Source organism: Heterodontus francisci, unplaced genomic scaffold (assembly GCF_036365525.1).
Source record: "Heterodontus francisci isolate sHetFra1 unplaced genomic scaffold, sHetFra1.hap1 HAP1_SCAFFOLD_955, whole genome shotgun sequence".
In the NCBI taxonomy this organism is placed as follows: Eukaryota; Metazoa; Chordata; class Chondrichthyes; order Heterodontiformes; family Heterodontidae; genus Heterodontus; species Heterodontus francisci.
The window spans coordinates 2,862-5,722 of record NW_027141275.1 but is presented as its reverse complement, the minus strand read 5'-3'; positions in this window follow the sequence as shown (position 1 = coordinate 5,722).

Sequence of the window (2,861 nt, the reverse complement as noted above, 5' to 3'; positions counted from 1 at the left end):
ATCAAATTAATCCTGCCCCACAATAGAACACTGTCCTTCGAACTAATGCAGCCTTTCAATCTGACTCAGTCCCTCAAACTGATGCAGTCCTTCAGATGAACATAACCCTTCGAACTAATGCAGCTCCTCAAACTAATGCCGGGCATGAAATAAATACAGCCCACAAACTAGAGCAATCAGTTGGAAAACCGCTAATGTGCCACCCCATTCAAGATGAGAGGGGGACAAAAGACATGAAACTATTGGCCAGTCAGCCGAAAGGCTGGCTCGGGTCTGCAAATGAAACCCGACCTGAGCCTGACAGAACCACATCCAAGCCCGATCCAGCCCGAATCCTTGCCACTTTTTCCCCGTGCCCGACCTAGAATAACTTAGAAAATAGGAACAGGAATGGGTCATTCGGCCATTCGAGCCTGTTTCGCCATTCATTATGATAATGGCTGAACTCAGTAACCTGTTCCCGCTTTCGCCCCATATGCTTTGATCCCTCTCGCCCCAGGTGCTAAATCCAACTCCTTCTTGAAAACTTACAATGTTTTGGCCTCAACTGCTTCCTGTACACTGCGGATAAAAGTAACAAGATTTAAAATTGATTCGGCTGGATTGAACATGATCAATACAACCATATGAAAACTGTAAATGAAACCTCTTACGAGGTGTGACGAGTCATGTAATGAACGTAGCTTTCACCTTTATTATAAATAAAAACAAGAAATGCTGGAACCACTCAGCAGGTCTGGCAGCATCAGTGAAAAGAGAAGCAGAGTTAACATTTTGGGTCAGTGACGCTTCTTTGGAACTGACAAATCTTAGAAAAGTCACAGATTATAAGCAAGTGAGGTGGGGGTGGGGCAAGAGATAACAAAGGAGAAGGTGTAGATTGGACAAGGCTACATAGCTGACCAAAAGGTCATGCAGCGAAGGCAAACAATATGTTAATGGTGTGATGAAAGACAAAGCATTAGTACAGATTAGGTGTTAACGGACTGAATATTGAACAGCAGCAAGTGCAAACCTGAAAAATAACAGTGGGTAAGCAAACTGAACAAACTACGATGAAATGAAATAAATGCAAAAAGAAATTGTAAAAAATGTAAAAAAGAAAAAATAACTAAAAATGAAAGTGAAATGGGGGCTGTCATGCTCTGAAATTATTGAACTCAATGTTCAGTCCGGCAGGCTGTAGTGTCCTAATCGGTAGATGAGATGCTGTTCCTCGAGCTTGAGTTGATGTTCACTGGAACACTGCAGCAATCCCAGGACAGAGATGTGAGCATGAGAGCAGGGGGGAGTGTTGAAATGGCAAGCAACCGGAAGCTCATGGTCCTGCTTACAGACTGAGCGGAGATGTTCCGCAAAGCCGTCAACCAGTCTGCGCTTGGTCTCCCCAATGCAGAGGAGACCACATTGTGAGCAGCGAAGACAGTATACTACATTGAAAGAAGGACAAGTAAATCGTTGCTTCACCTGAAAGGAGTGTTTGCGGCCTGGGATAGTGAGGAGAGAGGAGGTAAATGGGCAGGTATTACACCTCCTGCAATTGCAGGGGAAGGTGCAATGGGACGGGAAGGAGGTGGTGGGGGTAATGGAGGAGTGGACCAGGGTGTCGCAGAAGGAACAATCCCTTCTGAATGCTGACAGGGGAAGGGAGGGGAAGATGCAACTGGTAATGGCATCACACTGGAGGTGGTGGAAATGACGGAGGATGATCCTTTGGATTTGGAGGCTGATGGGGTGGAAAGTGAGGAGAAGGGGAACCCTGTCACGGTTCTGGGAGGGAGGGGAATGGGTGAGGGTACAGGTGCGGGAAATGGGCCGGACACAGTTGAGGGCCCTGTCAACCATAGTGGGGGGAAATCCTCGGTTGAGAAAAGTTAGAGTCAAGACAGAAAGAAATAAATTCAGTGGGGCAGGAGCAGGCTGACACAATGGGTCTGCCGGGACAGTCCGGTTTGTGGATTTTGGGAAGGAGCTAGAAGCGGGCTGTCCAGGGTTGTGGGACTGTGAGGTTGGAAGCTGTAGAGGGAAGATCTCCAGAGGAGATGAGGTCAGTGACAGTCCGTTGGACGATGGCTTGATGTTCGGTGGTGGGGTCATGGTCCAGAGGGAGGTAGGAAGAAGTGTCCGTGAGTTGGCATTGAGCTTCTGCAAGGTAGAGGTCGGTACGCCATACAACAACAGCACCACCCTTGTCTGCAGGTTTGATGACCATGTCGGGGTTAAACATTTCATATTTATTTTCGCTCTACTACTGAGCCAGCAGCGCTTGAGATGGCTTGGCCATGGGAGCCGCATGGAAGATGGCAGGATCCCCAAGAACACACTGTACAGCGAGCTCGTCACTGGTATCAGACCCATTGGCCATCCATGTCTCAGCTTTAAAGACGTCTGCAAACGCGACATATAGTCCTGTGATTTTGATCACAAGTCGTGGGAGTCAGTTACCAGTGATCGCCAGAGCTGGCGGAAAGCCATAGAGGCGGGGCTGAAGTGTGATGAGTCGAAGAGACTTAGCAGCAGGCAGGTAAAAAGACAGAAGCACAAGTGAGAGCCAACTGTGTAACAGCCCCGACAACCAATTTTATCTGCAGCACATGTGAAAGAGTCTGTCACTGTAGAATTGGACTTTATAGCCACTTGAGGCGCTGCTTCACAAACCACTGACCACCTCCAGCGCTTTCCCATTTTCTCTCGAGACGAGGAGGCCAAAGAAAGCTCCGGGACTTTGAGATGTTTGTGTTTTGTCCACCATATTATTTACATAAGTATCAAAGCTGCTGATATAATGTTTTTGTTCAGGTGAGTGTATCTAATAGCAATGATCAGGGGTATAACCATGTCAGTGGAGGCTGATCTACTGT